Here is a 19,966-nt window from a genome sequence, read left to right on the forward strand (position 1 = left end):
GGCGTGCTGTGATTCATGGGGTCGCAGAGTCGGACACGACTGAGTGACTGATCTGATCTGATCTGAAGGAATAGTAATTTTAGATGATCATAAAACACATCTAACCTCACCAGGAAAAGAAGCTTTAGTGAATCTAGTTTGAATGTTGTCCTATCTTGAAACTGAGAGGAATTTTTGTCCTCTGTTTCTAGGAGGAATATTTGTTGTTTATTCGATAAGTCATGTCAACTCTTTGTGACCCCATGGACTGTAGCCCACCAGGCTCCTCTCTCCATGGGATTTCCCAGGCAAGAATACTGGAGTGGGTTGCCATTTCCTTCTCTAGGAGATATTCCCAACCCAGGGATTAAACCCTTGTCTCCTGAATTGGCAGGCAGATTGTTTATCCCCAAGCCACCAGGGAAGCCCAAGAGTACTATTAGATTTTTCTTTTTAAAACATATTAATAAATATCATACTGACACAGGGTGAAGAAATTATCTCCTCATTAAGACGGAAGTTATGAGAGATGGAGAGAGCTGACATTGCCTGGTGATTAAGAGAAAGCCATATCTAAAAGGAACCAACACACCCAGCAGGAAAGAGCCCAGTGTGAAACTTGAAACCAGTGAAGTTGTAGGAATTGGGAACACATGATACAGGAGCACAGACATCATGGAAAGAGTTATGAGGCATGATGAGGGATTTAGGATAAGTTTTAAAGAATATGGTATTTTTGTGGCTTGATGTCCATTGCATTGTGTAGTTGTAGAATTTGCTGGTATTATTTTATATTAATTTAGCAACTTTCTAACATGTTCTTACAGAACTTAAAATTGGTGATATAGAGCTGTTTAAGGACACTATTATCTCAGTGGATAGATTTGAGTCCATTGTAATTCTGCTCAAAAATACCATGCTCCTGCCTGGACAGGGTGTTTCTGCTACAAGAGTTATGGCACATTTTACATCCTAGAAGCCAAGCTTCATGACATCCCCTAGACTGCTTGAAAATAAGGAGTCTAAGTCTGTGCTGTGCTATGCTCAGTTTTGTCCAATTCTTTCTGACCCTGTGGACTACAGACCACCAGGCTCCTCTGTCCATGGAGATTCTCCAGGCAAGAATACTGGAGTGGGTTGCCATGCCCTCCTCCAGGGGATCTTCTCAACCCAGGGATTGAACTCAGGTCCCAGGTCTCCCGCATTGCAGGGAGTTTCTTTACTGTCTGAACCACCAGGGAAGCCCAAGAATACTGGAGTGGGTACTCTATCCCTTCTCCAGGGGAGTTTCCCAACCCTGGAATCAAACCAGGGCCTCCTACATTGCAGGCAGATTCTTTACTACTGAGTTACCAGGGACTCATGATGAGTCTGTACCAAAGAAATACAGCTGAAGGTGGAGAGTCTTATCCTGAAAACAGTGGGATTATATGAAAATCTACATCCTGAATACCTTCCCTCTTGAGTGGGAAGACTGGCAGCCAGACTATAAATCCCAGTTAGAAAAGTAAATAATTCCTTTTGGTAGAAAACATCCTAGAGGTATTGAGAATTTCAGCTCTCCTGGTAAAATTGTTTAGCTTGATCACCTTATGTTTCAGAGAACCAATATATAAGCCCAGCCTGTAGGCACAGAGGATCAGAGCAGGTTCTTAGCACTTCAACTGAAATATGAATGAATGATAATTTTATAGGGAAAGAATGTCCCATAACATGGGAGATAGAGTACAAATAAACCAAAGACAAAAAGAACTTTGAATAATTTTAAAACGAGAGCAAAAAAAAAAATTTTTTTAAATTATGATTTATATCTTCAAATAAATAATGAAATTGTTGCAGCCTTCAAATAAGAAAAGGAGGTTGTAAAAAAAAAAGAGAAAAAAATATAAGGGTGCCCGTGTAAGTAACTGCAGGAACAAGACATTCATATGAAGAATTAAATTATGAAATTGAGCAAATTTCCCCCAAATTGGGAAGAAATATAGAAAGGAGGGAGAACGATGATAAACCCAGGAGTTTAATACAGATTAACATTCAAAGAATAGAAGTTTAAAAAAAATGAGAAAAATTAAGAAATTACTGACTAAATTAATTATTTGAAAACATTTCCCAGAATTTAAGGGGATAGTTTTCAGATTAAAAAGAACAATTAATAAGATTCCAGCACATAACTGGGCCCAAAAAGGTGATTCAAAAACTTTATACAAAAAAACGGAGAATGGGTTTCATACAAGGATTAGGAATTATAATAGCTTCAGACTTCTCAAAATTAACTCTGGAAACCAGAAAACATAAGTAAAATTGCCTTAGAAATTCTACACAGGATTCTCACACCCAGTCGAATTATCAAAATAAGTGTTACAAGACAACATCAGACATGCAAGGTCTCAAAAAAGTTGCCTTCCATTTGCTCTTCTCAGGAAGTTACTAGAATCTGTGTTTACCAAAAGAAGGGCGAAAGCAAAGTAGGAGGCAGATCTGGGGTTCATGAAACTAGAAATCCTTGATTAGAGAAGTACACAGAGAAAGAAACGTTAAAACAAAACAAAACAAAACAAAAAACAAACAGTAAGCTGGATGAAGAGAACACTGATTTCCTGATTTCACTCTTATTTGGATTTAAAAAAAACAAAACAAAACAAGCAAAAGCAAATTCATAGATATAAAGAACAGATCAGTAGTTACCAGAGGGGAAGGGGGTTGAGGGCAGGGAAAAATGGGTGAAGGGGGTCAACCATGGTGACAGCTGGTAACCAGACTTGTGTTGATGATCTCTCTAGCGCTGTGTCTCCAGATGTCGAACTGTAGCGCTGCACACCTGAAACTTCTATAATTTTTTTTTAAAAAAGGAAAAGTAGATGTAAAATAAGGCAAAGGCATCACAGAATATGATACAGCTGAACAATGGTGCTATTGTTGCAGTTTTAATATTGTTAAAATTGAATATTATTATAACCCATTATTATTATGTAGCTTTGGGGAAGTTGATACATGAGAGGTGTGCTGTATATGTGTGAGTATGTGCACGTGCATGCACACGAGGGCTCGCGTGGATAGAGAAGAGATGGAGGAAACATAAAAGAGGTTTTCACCTCCTCAATAGATGATAACTAAAACTGTAAAACCAAGAGACTTCTCAATATATACGTAGGCATATGGAAGAAAATACCAACAGTAATTAAAGTGAATGAAAGCAATTGCCTTCAATGAGTCAAGAGACTGCTTTTTTGTTTTGGATGTTGATCTTGTGCAACTATTTGTCTTTTTGTGCTTATGAATTTGATGAGGGAAATTCAAAGCAAGAGATGTCCATGTTATTAGAATGAATAGTGAGAAAAGTAATCATAGGAAAGGAAGATACACCTAGTATCCAGTTAGTCCTTAATACAGACCTAGAAAAGTTCCCAGAAAGTTATTAAAACAAGAAGGGCAGTATTACCAACACCTGTAAGGTGTGTGGAGCACGGCAGGTACTTGGTTTAACATGTGCACATACTCTGGAAGGTGAAAAATAATATAAAATGCTCACAAACGTCTTTATGTCAGCACCAACTGTTCATAATTATTTCACAAAACCTGACTGCTACATTTTGATTGAACAAAAAATTCAAACATTACTAGTACTGATTGCTAGTCAGGGTATTTAAAATATTTACTGAGAAAGATAAGTTTTTCAATTTCTCCACAGCATTGAATACGTTCTTTCTGTGAATAATTTGCTAATAACTGAATGTTGTGGTGGCCAAGTCTTGATCTACATGGAATCCACGTTGGCAGCCAACATAACAAGGAAACCACACATATATCTGTGAAAATTGCTTATAGAAAATAGATATGTTACTTACAAAGGAAGAGGAAGTATCAAATTATAGAAGTCAGGTAACTTTATTTGGTGTCTATCACAAAAGTTTTTTACGATCTCTTAAAACCTAGGTAATCAAGTCCTCCATTTTTTGACATTGTTGGCAGTACCTGGTATACGGTGGATGCTCAGTAAATATCTTCTAAATTAATGACTAAATAAAATTTGATTGAATACAATTTTGGAAGATATTTTGAGACGTCTAGAATCACAAAGCAAACCAGTGAGAAAAGGATCTATTTTATATTTTAAAAAGCTTAACTCAGGGATTCTCTCATCCTCATTCCAGTCTCTTGAAGTCCCACTATCACAGAATATCTTTTTGTACCAAAATTAGGCCCTAGTTTCCATGTAAGATCATTTCCTTTTATCTACCCAGTCATTTTTGGATATGAAAACTCTCCTAGCAGAACGGATCACACGCAATCCTGAAGCCTGGTTAGGGGTTAGGGGTTAGAAGAAGGTTAGGGGCATGCTATACCTGGGAAAATTCAACTCAGACCTGTGCTGAGATTTTTACAAATTTCTTGAACCTGGTGAGGAGTCAAGCACATAGCCAGAGTTTCAATAACAGTTAGAAAGAGCTAGAAGTTACAAAACCTTTGAGAATGATAAGTCAAATCAGTTTGACTACCTAATCAGATTAGGTAGTCTCCACATAGAAAGACTGCTTTGAGAGGACTTTAAGGGTCAGGGGGCTTGACTTTGCCTTTCTGTCCAGATGTGCTGGTATATTGCCTGGTTTGTATAGCTGCCTGTTTGTAGTGAAATATATATATATATATATATATATATTTTACCAGCATTAAGAGAACTCATATCCTTTGTCTGTATGTGTTGGTGTCTTCCTGTCAATTACATAATCATCACCTTTTTGACAACCATCCAATGAAAGTACGGATTTTTCACGTATGTGAAGACCACACCTTTTTACTCTTTCTGCGGATTTAATGCCTTTTTAAAGTGTATTATTTTCAAACCATCTAATTTTCATTGCTTCCATCTACCTGCCACTATCATGTTCAAGCTCATCAAAAATTTTTGGTATTTTTTTCTTAATATTTTCAACCATGATGTTCTTTTTTAAAAAAAAAAACAAACTGTAATTCCGTAGAAAATGCATCTCTACTTTGACATCAAAGATTTTGATGTCACCCATGTTCAGATTCACGTTTTGCCTCGTATTCTGGGTTCTCTGGTAGTTCTTTTATGTCTGAGCTTAATTTTTAAATGAAGATCATGGTAAATAAGAGAATATACTACTATGCAGTTGTGAAGATTATTATGGTAATGTGACAATGTGATGAGAAATATCCCTGATACATAATGAGAGGTCAATGAAAGTTAAATACACAGAATAAATTATCAATATATGACTGTTCTTAATATCTCAAACTCATACAAAGCATTTATTCTTATATGTTTATGGCAGGGTTTAATATTCAGTGATAAAAGTAAGACGTGGTAATTTACCATAGGGACAAAAAAATGCTCTTACTGAAAAATACATTTCCCAGAATTCTCTTTCCTATATGATTCCAAGTTAGGGTTAGCTACGAAAAAAATTATGTAAGATTTGAAAGATGGAAGTGAAGCAGCAGCAATGGTTGGAAGGTTAGTGCAGGACATCAAACATAGCTGCACCTTGCACATGTTGAAGCTGATCTTCAGTTATACTTTGTTGATGTCCTGCAGCAGCTGGATCTGCAGCTTCTTTGACCCGCACTGGATATTCTCAGCTTCTCTGAGACCTGGGCCAGGCACATGCAGAGCTATGAGGTCAAGTATGCCAGCTTTACATACAGATTCCTGTGTGGTCAGTTTTAGATGCAGTAAGAGATAGTTGTGGGCAGTTTCAGTTTGTCTTGTGGGTTCCTGTTTGCTCTTTCAGATTCCAATTTTCCTTTGCTTTCACTCATTTTATGCCCAGCTTTTTATCTTAAATGTGTGCCCTGATTACAGTCTGTGACTCTGGCTCTCCTTAAACATTGGAAATGGCTTTTCAAAGATGCCATTACCAGCTCCCAGAATTCACTAAGTACTATCATAAATCCCTTATTCCTTTTCCTTCATAGTGGTCCCTCTTGCTTGAGCTGATATACCACAGGTAGCTGGCTTACTTTACCCCAAAATAGTCTTTAAAAAAAAAAAAAGAAAGACATTTTTCTTATGCAAGTCATATATGAGGCTCAAGACCAGTATAGTGTGAGTTACAAAAGCATTGCTGTATTCAACTCTCATTCACATCTATTATTCTTTCTTCCCTTTAGATAATCACAATTTTTTGAATCTCTGTTGTGTGCCAGGGACTTTGCTAAGTAGCTTGCATTATCTCATTTAATCTACACAGAAATTCTATGAGGTGGGTTACTATTGCTATTGCCTATAGAAATGAGAGAATGAAAGTTCAGAGAGAGCTGAGTTTGATGTTGTCTGTGTTATGGAACAAAGTCGGTAGCCCATTTGAAAACAACCAACATATCAATTTACAGAAAAATTATAAATGTTGTTTACAAGGTGAGAAGACATACCAAATTTCAGACAAAGCAAATATCACAGTGAGCTGTAAAACTATTTTGTCAAAAGTCACACATAGAGATAGAAGCTGGTACAGCCAAGAGTCTGAGTCTTAGGATGAGTCCTAAATCAACACTCTATACTACCACATATTTAAGCATCATACTCTGTGAATCAGCTTGCTATTTTCCAAAAAAGCCTGCTAGAAGTGTGATTAGGATTACACCGAATATATTGATCCACTTTGGAAAAATGGACATCTTAAAAATACAGATTTTTCAGTCTGTACAACCGTTTCATTTTTCCATCTATTTCCATCTCCTTTACTTTCTCTCAACTTTTTTAGAATTACACTTTTGTACAATTTATTCCAAGTATGTTATTCTTATATGAATTACTCTTCCAAACCCAAGGAATTAGGTAATTTGAATAATGTAATAAAACACATGATGACAGAATTGGACTAGAAGAGAGCTACTTATTAATGGTAACATTTTTCAAGTTAGGTAGCTCCTTTACACCTTGTTATGGTAATATAAACATATTTTCCAAAATACAGATGAATGTACATTATTGTGCTCTGAGTAAATGCACTAGAATATACCTTTAGATAGTACTCAAAATTTCAGTTCAGTTGCTCAGTCGTGTCTGACTCTTTGTGACCCCATGGACTGCAGCACAACAGGCTTCCCTGTCCTTCACCAACACCCAGAGCTTGCTCAAACCCATGTCCATTGAGTCGGTGATGCCATCCAACCATCTCATCCTCTGTCATCCCCTTCTCTTCCTGCTTCCAATCTTTCCCAGCATCAGGGCCTTTTCCAATGAGGCAGTTCTTTGCATCAGGTGGCCACAGTATTAGAGCTTCAGCATCAGTAATAACTCAAAATTTAGAACATCTTATTTCTTAGTGAGTTGCTGGATTTTGGTGTTAGATGGCAGAGTAAAAATTACCAAATACTAAGGTGAACAATGAGAAAACTTGTGCCATAGGCCGTTCAACTAAGATTGTCAATGCACAATCTAAATGGATTCTCAGATGGCCTAAATAGATTCTCATATCAAAGTGGGTCAAAATTTGAACAATGGGAATATACAGTGCTTTACTCTCTCAAAAATCTGTGGACATTTATGAAGGATGACGTAGGACTTAATATAAACCAAGTGATTGCAGATGACATTGAAGATCTAGTGGCAGTTCTAGTACTGTGACAATAAGAAAGGGGTGATAACTTTCATCATGAGTTAGTATTTTGTTCATCCATTATAAAAATGACTAAGTAACAGAAGGTATTTTTCAGATTGAACTGACAATAACATATACTTCTTTTCCAGTGTCAAACTGGAAACTACACAATAATGATGAACTAACTGATTATAATTTTAGAATTAAGGATTCAGCAATAAAGAAGCCTCTTGATGAAGGTAAAAGAGGAGAGTGAAAAAAGATGGCTTAAAACTCAACATTCAAAAAACGAAGATCATAGCATCTGGTTCCATCACTTTATGGCAAATAGATAGGGAAACAATGGAAACAGTGGCAGGTTTTATTTTCTTGGGCTCCAAAACCACTTGGGCTCCAAATCAGACAGTGACTGCAGCCATGAAATTAAAAGATGCTTGCTCCTTGGAAGAAAAGCTATGACAAACCTAGACAGTGTATTAAAAAGCAGAGACATTACCTTGCCAACAAAGGTCCATATAGTCAAAGCTATGGTTTTTCCAGTAGTCATGTATGAATGTAACAGTTGGACCATAAAGAAGACTGAGTGCCGAAGAATTGATGCTTTTGAACTGTGGTGGTGGTGAAGACTCTTGAGAGTCCCTTGGACTGCAAGGAGATCAAACCAGTCAATCCTAAAGGAAATCAGTCCTGAATATTCATTAGAAGGACTGATGCTGAAGTGAAACTCCAATAATTTGGCCACCTGATGTGAAGAACTGACTCATTTGAAAAGACCCTGATGCTGGGAAAGATTGAAGGCAGGAGAAGGGGACAACAGAGGATGAGATGGTTGGATGGCATCACCAACTCAATGACATGAATTTGAGCAAACTCTGGGAGACGGTGAATGACAGGGAAGCCTGATGTGCTACAGTCCACGGGGTCACAGAGTTGGACACAACTGAGCAACTGAACAACAACAAATAAAGAAGCAGATACTCTTTGTTTTGGCCCTACTTATAAAGTCTTGGTGGCAGGCAGGGCTATTCAAGGCTCTCAAAGTGAGATACATAAAATTATTTACAGTAATTTTATATACCCAGTCCTTCCCTGCATGGATATTCTGCCATGGTCTCATCAAGAGTGTTGTATTTTTGTTGTTGTTGTTACTGGACTTTAGGCTCAGCTACAGGTCTTCCTTAGTCAACGGCAGGTTGGGTAAGAAGTAACAAAATGCCAGTTCCAAGAATAGGTGGTAAGAGCCTCAAGAGTTTCCACTATTCTATCTGTAGCTCCACCACTATCATAATAAAAGCTTCCCTGGGTAGGTATTATTCCTTCAGCCAGAGACCTGAAATGATCACATGTGGAGTAGACCTGAACAACGAATCAGGATTAGCTGGACCTATCGCTTAAATGCAGGAGCCGCCAGGCTGTGCCCAACCTCACATCTGAGAATAAACTGTTCTCTTGTTTAAAGCTCCTGAGTTGAGGTTGTTTGTTCAGCAGCCACGCTGTAGTAATAATTAACTGATACAAACTTGGTACTGAAGTAGAGTGCAGATGTAAATAAAACATGAAATACATGCCATTGAATTTGGAACTAAGTAGTGAGTGAAGGCTGAGAAAATAGTAAGGAAGTTGAAAAATATCTGACGGAGCTCTCATCAAGATAGTGGAATCTGGATAGAAGGATCTGGAACTCACCTCCTCCTACAAATACATCAAAAATACGTGTATATAATGGAATATTACTCAGCCATAGAAAAGAAATAAATAATGCCATTTGCAGCAACATAGATGGATCTAAAGATTGCCATACTGGGTATAGTAAGAAAAAGAAATACCATGTGTTATCCTTCAAATGCAGAATCTAGAAAGAAACGATACAGATGAATTTATTTACAAAACAGATTCACAGACTTAGAGAATAAATTTATGGTTACCAGTGGGGGAAGGATGTGGGAAGGGATAGTTGGGGAGTTTGGGATGGACATGTACATGCTGTTGTATTTAAAGTGGATAACCAAGAAGCATCTATTATACAGCACAGGAAAATCTGCTCAATTTTATATGGCAACCTGGATAGGAGGGGAGTTTAGGGGAAAAGGAACACATGTATGACTGAGTCCCTTTGCTGTCCACCTGAAACTATCACAACATTGCTAATCAGCTATACTACAATATAAAATAAAGTAAAACATTTCAGCTAATTAATTAAAAAATACACCTATAAATGAAACAGTTCTCACTGAACACTAGCAGAAAACCTCAAACATCTGAAAGGACAAGAAAGATCTTCATGTAACCAGGTAGGGTGAAATGGGGGGGCGGGGGGTGGCGGGGAAGCAAGCAGGACAAGACCTGCACCCATGGGAGGGAACTGGAAAAAGAGGGAAGTTCCCTGAATTCTGAGAAGCCCCCTCACCAGGAGAGACATCAGTTGGGACAGAAAGTCCGCTTCAGAGTCTCAGAGGAGAACGCAACAACTGGTTTGTGGCAGAGACACCTACAGATGGTCTATGCCCCTGCACCCATTCCCCAGCTTGAAATTTGTGTCCACTCTTACAGGTGGTAGCTGGGTATTGAAACTCGGGGTTTAGAGGACAGACCCAGGGAGAGAACTGGTGTTAGCTGCATGAAGACAGCCTGAAGGGGCTGGAGAGTGGTACGACACAATCAGGGGTATTTGTGGAGGAAGCCTGGGCTGCCATAGAAATGAGGCGCTATTGTTAAGTGGCACGTGAAGGACAAGAAAGCCACTGCAGCCTCTTTCTCCATTCAGCAGCTCCCCCTTCTCCTTGGTGATGTCTGGGAACAAACACTAGTGGGTTACCCACTTGCAGGGGCAGGGCTGAGGACACAGCTAAGCCCCAGGGACTGCACCACTTGGGAAGTAGGGCTGAATTCTCTCCCCAGGGCTGTATGAGCCATGGACTTACACCTTTGCCATGGGCTGTGTTAGTTCAGTGTCTGTGGGACACCTGAGCCACGGGTGCTCCTACAGCTGGAATGGGCCTGCCCTTAGCAGCTGTGAGCTTTATTGGTGTGTATATGCAGGGGCAGGCCAGGCCAGGGTCTGAGCTGCTTCGCAGCTCCCACAACAGGTCCAGGTGCATGATTACTGTACTCCTAGAACCTGATTTCAATGAATCTGCTTTGGTGGCCTTATGAAAACTGCCTGAGGAGCATCAGAGCTGATTACTGGCATTGCCACAGTTGAGGCAGAGCTGAGGGCAGTGCCAGCAACAGTGTACTCTGTGAGCTCACACAACGGGTGACAGGTGACTCAGTACACTCACCAGTGAACAGCTCCGGCAGAGGAATACTCACTAGCCCCTCTCCCAGTGGGAGCATTCCAGTCCTGGCTACTTCACAATACACCTCAGAATCAGACCAGGGGCTTATACTCCAACAACCAGGGAGCAGACCCTGCCCTTGGCAGGGCAGTGACAGTCACAGAGCAAAGAGGAGATGCCACTGGCTCTGGTCACCACAACACCAGTTACACCTCCTATCAAGCAGATAATGGGCAGCATACAGTGAGGAAAGAGGTGACAGGCATCCATACCAAAAACAGCCCTTGCACCATAAACTATTAAACCCACACAGGTTACAGAGGAATGTTGCCACATAAAAACAGTCCTCCAAGACAACAGTAGAGTTCTCTCCTAAACTCACAGAGCAAGACAAATATAAAAGTCGAGGTAAGTACAGAGAAGGCAATGGCACCCCACTCCGGTACTCTTGCCTGGAAAATCCCATGGACGGCAGAGCCTGGTAGGCTGCAGTCCATGGGGTTGCTAAGAGTTGGACACGACTAGCGACTTCACTTTCACTTTTCACTTTCATGTTTTGGAGAAGGCAATGGCAACCCACTCCAGTGTTCTTGCCTGGAGAATCCCAGGGACAGGGGAGCCTGGTAGACTGCCGTCTACAGGGTCGCACAGAGTCGGACACGACTGAAGCGACTTAGCAGCAGCAGCAGAGGTAAGTAAGTAAGTGAAGTCACTCAGTCATGTCCGACTCTGTGAGACCCCATGGACTGTAGCCCACCAGGCTCCTCCACCCATGGGATTCTCCAGGCAAGAGTACTGGAGCGGGTTGCCATTTCCTTCTATACGGATCTTCCCAACCCAGGGATCCAACCTGGATTGCAGGCAGACGCTTTAACCTCTGAGCCACCAGGGAAGCCCTGCAGTAGAGGAACCACTTCCAATTAAAAGATCAAGAGAATTGCCTTGAAAGAATAAACAATGAAATAGACCTCTTCAGATAAACTGAAGAGATAATGAAAATACTGAAGCAATTAGGAATTGAATGAATGTAGAGTACCATAAAAAGGAACTAGAAACTATAAGAAGAAGCCAAGAAAAATTGTAAAATTCATTTGCAGAGAGGAAAGCTGAACTAAAGGCAAATAATAGTAGAATAAATAATGCAGAAGAAAGAATAAATGATCTGAAAGATAGAATAATGTAAATCACCCAAATAGAACAGCAAACAAAAAAAACACATTTAAAAAAATAGTAAAAAAAATATAAGAGACCTATGGAATAATTAAAGCATGCCAAGCTGTGCATAATAGGGATCCTAGAAGGAGAAGAAAGGGAAAACGGGTTTGAAAACGTATTTAAAGAAATTATGGCTGAAAACTTCCCAAACCTAAGGAAGGAAACAGATATTCAGGAACAGGCAGTACAGAGGGTCCCAACTAAGAAAAATCCAAACAGACCTACACCAAGATATTATTAAAGTGTCAGAAGTTAAAGAGATGATTCTAAAGACAGTAAGAGAAAAAGAGCTAATTACAAAGGACTTTCCCCTAAGGTTATTAGCCGATTTCTCCACAGAAATGTTACAGGCCAAAAGGGAGTGACAAGATATATTCAAAGTCCTGAAAAGGAAAATTATGCAACCTAGGACTCTACCCATCAAGATTATCATCTATAATAGAAAGAGAGATAAGAATTTCTCAGGCAAGCAAAACTAAAAGAATTCAGCAATTCTAAACCTATCCTGAAGGAAATTTTAAAGATCTTCTCTAGAAAATAAGCATCAATAGGAAAGAGAAAATCACAATTAGCAAGCAAAAGACTTCAACAGGCCAGTATACAGACTAAAAAAAAAACAACACCAAAACTTCTTGTGAAAGTGATGATAACTACAATGAACAGCAAAGGGATGAAAAGTATAAAATGCCAATGAAAACAAAACTACATAAAATCTATGGGATGCAGCAAAAACAGTTCTTAGAGAGAAGTTAATAGTGAAATAGGCCTTCTTTAAGAAGCAAGAAAAACACTCTCAAAAAACCTGAATCCTCCACATAAAAGAACAAGAAATAGGAGAACAAAAAAGCCTAAAGTCAGCAGGAGAAAGAATATAATAAAGATTTTTACAGGAAATAAAATAAAATAGAAAAAAAAATCAATAAAACCAAGAGTTGGTTCTTTGAAACAAAATTTACCTCTAGCCAGGCTCACCAAGAATGAAAAAACAGAAGACCTAAATAAATAAATTAAGAAATGCAAGAGGAGAAATCATAACTGATATTGCAGAAATACAAAAATCCATAAGAGAATACAATGAACAATTATATGCCAAAAATTTTAATAATCTAAATGGACAACTTTCTACAAACATAGAGCCTACCAAAACTGAATCAAGAAGAAACAGATAACTTGAAAAGACTGTTCACTAGAAATGAAGTAGAATTTCTAATTTAAAAAAAGGAAGAAAGAAAGAAAACCCCCCTACAAATAAAAGTCCAGGACCAGATAGCTTCATTGGAGAATTCTACTTAAGCATACAAAGAAAAGTTTATACCAATCCTTATCAACTCTTCCAAAAGACTAAAGAGGAAGGAACACTCCCAAAAACATTCTATGAAGCCACCATTACCCTGATACCAAAACCAGACAAAGACACTACCAAAAAGAAAATTACAGGCCAATGTGTTTGATGAATATACATACAAAAATATTAGCAAAATAAATGCAATAACACATAAAAAAGATCAGACGACCAAGTTGGATTCATCCCAGGGTCACAAGAATGGTTCAACATATGCAAAAGTCAATGTAATACAGCACATCAACAAAAGACAAGACAAAAACCACATGATCATCTCAATAGATGCAGAGCAAATTATTTATGACAAACCCATAGCCAATATAATACTCAATGGTGAAAAACTGAAAAGTAAGTCGCTCAGTCGTATCCAACTCTTTGCGACCCCATTGACTGTAGCCTACCAGGCTCTTCCGTCCATGGGATTTTCCAAGCAAGAATACTGAAGTGGGTTGCCATTTCCTTCTCTAGGGGATCTTCCCAACCCAGGGATTGAACCTAGGTCTTCCGCATTGTAGGTAGACGCTTTACCATCTGAGCCACCAGGGAAGTCGAAAAAAAGTTGAAAAACTGAAAGCCTTCCCACTAAAATCTGAAACAAGAAAAGGACACCCTCTCTCACCACTTTTCTTCAATATAGTATTGGAAATCCTAGCCACTGCAGCCAGACAAGAAATAAAAAGTATTCAAATTGGTAGGGAAGAGGTAAAATTCTCATTATACACAGATGACATACTATGTATACACACACACACACACACACACACACACATATATATATACACATATATACATCCCTAAAGACTCCACACACAAAACTACTGGAACTGATAAATGAATTCAGCAAAATAGCAGGATACAAGATTAATATACAGAAACCCATTGCATTTCTTTACACTAAAGATGAAATATCAGAAAAGAAATGCAAACAATCCTTTTTAAAACATCATAAAAATACTTTGGAATAATATCAGGGAGGTGCAAGACTTATATGATGAAAACCACAATACATTAATAATTTGAAGATGACTGAATGAACTGAAGAGATATCCCATGCTCTTAGCCTGGAAGAATTGTTAAAATGGCCATACTACCCAAAGCAATCTACAGATTCAATGTGATCCCTATCAAATTATATAAGACATTTCTAGAGCAAATAACCCTAAAATTTGTATGAAACTATAAAAGACACAGAACTGTCAAAGCCATCATGAGGGAAAAGAACAAAGCAGGAGACTTAAACTTCTCAGACTTCAAACAATACAACAAAGCTACAGTAATCAAAACAATATGCTATGGGCACAAAAACAGACATATGGATCAATGGAACAGAATAGACAGCCCAGAAATAAACCCGCACACTTATGGACAATTAATATTTAACAAAGGAGGTAAGAATATACAATGGAGAAAAGACAGCCTTTTCAGCAAGTGGGGTTGGGAAAGTTAGATAGCTACATGTAAATCAATGAAGTTAGAACAGACCCTCATACCATACACAAACTCAGAATGGTTTAAAAATTTTAAATATTAGACAAGACACCATAAAACTCCTACATAAAACATTCTCTGACATAAACCTTACTATTATTTTTTTACTAGGTCAATCTTCCAAGGCAATAGAAACAAAAGCAAAAATAAACAAATGGAACCCAGTTAAACTTATAAGCTTTGGCATGGCAAAGGAAACCATAAACAAAATGAAAGGACAGCCTACAGACTGGGAGAAGATACTTGTAAATGATGTGATCAACAAGGGCTTAATTTCCAAAATATACAAACAGCTCATACAATTCAATAATGAAAAAATCCAATTGAAAAATGGGCAGAAGACAAAAATAGACAATTTTCTAATGAAGACATACAGATGGCCAAGAGACACATGAAAAGATGCTCATTGCCACTAATTGTTACAGAAATGAAAATCAAAACTACAATGAGTTATCAGCTTATAACAGTCAGAATGGTCATCATTAAAAAGCCTACAGGTAATAAACACTGAAAAGGGTGTGAAAAAAAGGGAACCCTCTTACACGGTTGGTGGGAATGTAAATTAGTGCAGCCACTATGGAGAATGTATGTAGGTTCCTCAAAAAACTAAAAATAGAGTTGCTATATGATTCAGCAATCCCACTCCTGGGCATATACTCATAAAAAACTATAATTTGAAAAGATACAGGCACCCCTATATTCTTAGCAGCACTATTTACAATAGCCAAAACATGGAAACAAATTAAATGTCCATCAACAGATGAATGGAAATAGAAGATGTAGTACATATATATTATACAATGGAGTACTAGTGAGCCATAAAGAGAACAAAACAATGCCATTTGCAGTAACATGGATGCAACTAGAGATTATACTAAGTGAAATAAATCAGAAATAAAGAGAAGTACCATATATCACTTATATGTGAAACCTAAAATACAACAAATGAACATACCTATGAAACAGAAATAGAACTCACAGATATAGTAGGCTTGTGGTTGTGAAGGCGGTGGGTAGGGGGAAGAAAGGACTGGAGTTTGAGATTAGTAGATGCAAACAATTATGTATAGGATGGATAAACAATAAGGTCCTGCTGTGTATCACAGGAAACTATATTCTATATCCTAGGATCCACCATAATGGAAAGGAATATGAAAAAGTAAGTATGTATATATATAACTATATCTGAGTCACTTTGCTGTACAGCAGGGATTAACACTGTAAATCAACTATACTTCAATAAAATAAAAAATATACATCTGGAAAAATAATGACATACTAGGAAGAGGCAAAAACATTGAAGCTTTACCTCCCATAACTTGGAAGATAAAAATGCACCTCACCAAACTGTAGATGTGGCCAAGATGTTTATAAGAAAAATATAAAAAGTATGAGCTAATCTCTTTAACCTGCATATATTATGTTTCTACAAAAAAAGAAATTAGATCAGACAATTTATCAATTTGTAAGCAGCATGTTATAAATCCAGATATTTCTGGTTTTGAAAATTAAACTGTTCTTCCTCCTTAGCTTTCCAACCAGTTAAAGATTCTCAGATTAAGACACAGAATAGAAGCAAAGATTAAATCAATATTAGCATATAACCTGGGGGCATAGAACAATTTCCTTTGGCCCTCAGACCATTTGTTAAGGTCTCTGCAAGCATTAGGTGGTGCCTAGAAGATCTCTTCCAGCCCTAAAAGAGGGCATCTAAAGAAAGACTCTAGATACAAAGGGCCTGTTGTTTAAATTGTTTTTTAAATAGCATATAAAAACACTGATAGGAATTTTATACAAATCTGGCAAGCTTAATTTTTAACAAATTCATTTTGAATCATACAAAAGAATCAGGTTATTTCTTTTCGGAAGATTATTTTATAATTGGTAGATACTTTGGGTTTTGATCCTTAGAAGCAATTATTTTTAATCATAGAACAAAACATTTTCTACATAGGAAGCCAGTCACATTGAAAAAGTTTACTGACGTAGTCTGACAGAAACCTACTGTGTCCAAGATTAAGAGTAGGAAAAAATGCACATTCAAGAAAATTATGACTGTTTTGGGATCCATGACATACACTGGAAAGAAAAAATAGGAGATCCAGAATTTTTTGAGATATTTGGTTAATAAAATACTGAAATCCTCCTGGAAATGTAAACCTCTAAGCCCCCAACTGTCCTCAGCAGGGAAGAGCATGAGAAAGTTGTTTGGCTTCCATGAAGGGCATTTGAGACAAAGTTATTTTCAGAAATGGCCAAAGAAGATACTCGAGGGAAAAGAACATTGAAGAGGATAGACTAACAAACCGGGAAAGTGATTGACTGGGTAACTACCTCCTGCAAGCAGAATTGGGAGCTACCTAGGACCACATCCTACCTTTCAAAAGGGTGTACCTGGCAACAATTGTCCAGTGAAAGTGAAGTCATTCTGTCATGTCCGACTCTTTGCAACCCCATGGGCTGTAGCCTACCGGGCTCCTCAGGACGTGGGATTTTCCAGGCAAGAAAACTGGAGTGGGTTGCCATTTCCTTCTCCAGGAGATCTAGTGGGATTGTCCAGTGGATTTCATAATTTATTACAGCCAGTGTGTACTATATACCTGTGTCTCATTCTTCCTTTCCTTCCTTTCCTCTTTTCAAATAGGACTGCTTGTCGCAATTATTCTTTCACTGTTCCAGCAGTATGTGCTGTGTTTAGAGGAAACAACTTGCCATTTTAGTTCATAGGTTTCCAGATCAAAAAGGACCTCATGTGGATTGATGTTGATTATAAAATCCCGAACTTTGAGCCTAATGTCATGTGGCACAAGGCTTTTAATGACTCTGGGAAGAGGGTGAGATTTTGTTTTTGTTGTTTTATTTTGGCATTGGTGGCGGGGGAAGGGGAGGGTAGCTTGCAAATGAAATAATTTTGGCCAGAGTGTAGATTACAGTAGAATGAAATTTTGTATCCCATTTTTCATCCCTTTCCACATCCACCTTCTTGTCATGACCTAATCTGGACATAGTGTTCTTTCCTACGCCTTGATTTTGACCTTAGGCATATGTCTTGCATTGTCCAATTGCTTGCAGAGGGTAGTGACAGTATACCTATTCTGAACCTTGACCTGAAGTGGAATTATTATTTTTGTCCTATCCTTCTTTGTACATCTGCCATCTCCATGAAGAGTATCCCTGCTGCCCCTTCAGTCAGAATGAACTGAGTGAATCAAGCCAACCAGACCTACAGCTTGAAGCAGAGCCATGTAGTTGGGTCCAGTCTAGATTAGTTGATCTGACCTGCAGGTCTATGAGAAAAAAAACAGATTATTGTTGTTTTAACCACTTTTAGCTTTTAGAATGGTTTGGTAAGCAGCTTTAGTGTGTCAATATGTCACTGAAACATAATGTATAATACTCACAAAGGAGGAGGAACAAAGAACACCAGCAGGAAAGAGTACCTCTGCTAGTGCAGCCACCCACTTGCCAATGAGACTGCCCATTTTAGTTTCTGATTCCTGCCTTGTTCATTCTAACCCTGCTAATACCTTTTTTTTTTTTTTTTTTATTCAGATGGCATTGGTTAGCAGCGCTGTGTGCTACAGAGGTCTAAAATGAAGTAGACCAACAATGTTCCCTGGGTAAGAGGAAACTGCTTATCTTCTAGAAAGCATTCTAAATGAATGGTGATGGCTGATGTTTTTTCCTATGCAATGGGCTGAATGTTTGTGTTCCTACATCATTCATATACTAAGCCCTCATTTGCAAAGTTATGGTATTTGGACTTGGGACTTTTGGCAAGTAGCAAGGTTTAGATGAGGTCATAAGGGTGAAACCCTGATGATGAGATTAGTACCCTTATAAGAAGGAAAGGGACCAGAGCCCTCTCAGTTTCCAATGTGTAAAAACACAGCAAAAAGGAAGCCTTCTGCAAATCACAAAAGAGGGTTCTTGTTAGTTACTAAATATGCTGGCACCTTGATCTTGGGCCTCCCAACCTTCAGAACTTTGAGAAACAAATTCTTATTTTTTAAGCCACCCAGTTTATAGTATTTGTTATAACAGCCCAAGCAGGCAAAAACATTCTATTATTTGAAAGTACTTTAAAATGAGGCATTAAAGGTATAATGTCAGCTGGATGGCTGAATAAGATGTCCCTCATTGTATGCCAAACAGCAACAATTTGTCATCCATCTGTGGTCCAAAGTGCCTTTATGGAAGCTGTGGGATCCAGTACCATAGAAAAAGGATCTAGGAAAAGTCAAACTCAATTATGCATTGAGTAATAGGCATGCAAAACTTTGTCTTGACTTTGGACACCAAACTGGCCCATTAACTGGCTCCAGCATCTCCTGTCCATGGTCTGGAAGCCCCTAGAGAACATTGTCTTAGACAGCCACCAACAGATGAGAAGGGCTTTACGAAGTCCAAGTTTTCAGGGTAAACGTTTCAGCACGCTATTGGAGCAAGAAATACAAGTTTGGATGTATTAGATAGAGTAAGAGGAAGAGTTTTAAAAGAAGATAGACTCTCCTGACTGCATCATGGACTCTATCAAGAAAATCACCCATGAGTGGGTAGGAAGACTTACTCATGGATCACCCCAGCAAACCAATGTGCAGTCTTAGCATTCTGTACACCACCACCATGACACACACATTATGGCCAGTTCTCCGAGTACACATCAACAATGGTGAGAGTGGGCTTAAGCAGACAACTAGTAGCATGAGTAGAAAACCAGCCAAAACTGTGGGCTAGAGAAATCACAAAATTTATCTCTGCCCTTGAGAAAACGAGGGAATTCTGTCAATATGAAGCCTGGTGCCTTGCAGAATCCAGAGAAGGCATCCAAGTGTAAGAATTCTGTCACAAGAGGGAGCAAGACGTGTAAAGTAGGTGTATCCACAGAAGACCTGAGGAAAGCCTCAGAATTCCTAAAGGGGCTAATGGAAGGTTTTTTCTCCCTAAGTCTGTTAATGAAAACTAGAGGAAGTGACAGTCACTTCAAATGTGAAAATAGCAACACGAAAATTTAGGGAACATGAAAAAAATCAAAGAAACATGACAATACCAAAGAATCATGATACTCTTCCAGAAACCAACCACAAAGGCATGAAGAC

The sequence above is a fragment of the Bubalus bubalis genome, chromosome 7 (genome assembly GCF_019923935.1).
Source record: "Bubalus bubalis isolate 160015118507 breed Murrah chromosome 7, NDDB_SH_1, whole genome shotgun sequence".
NCBI classification, from domain to species: domain Eukaryota; kingdom Metazoa; phylum Chordata; class Mammalia; order Artiodactyla; family Bovidae; genus Bubalus; species Bubalus bubalis.